Raw genomic sequence first — 908 nt, 5'->3', positions numbered from 1 at the left:
TACTAGATTAGCACAGTTTAAAGGGATTTGGACCAATCCAGATATGCATACAACAAATGAAACACACAGGAAATGAAATGAAATGAAATGAAAGGAAAGGAAAGGAAAGGAAAGGAAAGGAAGTATGGCTCCAATATGACCAACTAAGGCCCCATACAGACAGGCCAAAATAAAGCTGCTTCAGGTCACTTTGGAGGTATAGAATCATAAGTATGCTGTTTAAATGATACATGTGTCCTAAGAGCCCAGAAGCTGTGCCAAAACCATGATCCAGTCCTAAGGACTGGAGCACAGCTTCCAGACTCTTAGGATGCATGCATCATTTAAACAGCATACCTCCAAAGTGACCCAAAGCAGCTTTATTTTGGCCTGTCTGTATGGGGCCCTAGAAATACAAGAAGATAATGTGAAGCAGAGAGAGAATAACTGAGCTAGATTATAAAGATATAGCTGTGTTAGTCTGTAGAATCAGTGTGCAGAGATTCTTGCAGCACCTTTGAGAATAACAAAATAGCAGAGCTGGATTTTGCACACTGAAACTATAACATGCAATCTGGGTCAAAAATCTCACTAGCACATTGAAAACACAGAGGCGTGTTACAGACCGCCCCTTTGAGGCGGCCTGTAGGCGCTGCTTTCCCCGATCCGCTGCTTTCCAGGCTGCGGGGAAGCGGCAAAAGGCTGCTTCCCCGCAGCCTGGAAAGGGGTATCCTTGGGGCTTCAAGCCCCAAGGACACCCCGCGGCGGCGGGGAGGAGGAGAAAGGGGCCACTTGGCCCCTTTCTCCCTTGCGTCGCTGGGTGCAGCCATCTAAAGGCTGCGCCCAGCAACGCAAACCAGGAAGGAGCTCCGAAATGGAGCTCCTTCCTGCTCCGTGGAAAGGGCGCACTAAGCGCCCTGGCGCGGAGC

Source organism: Sceloporus undulatus, chromosome 4 (genome assembly GCF_019175285.1).
Source record: "Sceloporus undulatus isolate JIND9_A2432 ecotype Alabama chromosome 4, SceUnd_v1.1, whole genome shotgun sequence".
Classification (NCBI taxonomy): domain Eukaryota; kingdom Metazoa; phylum Chordata; class Lepidosauria; order Squamata; family Phrynosomatidae; genus Sceloporus; species Sceloporus undulatus.
The sequence above is the reverse complement of the archived record's forward strand: the minus strand, read 5'-3'. Positions refer to the sequence as shown.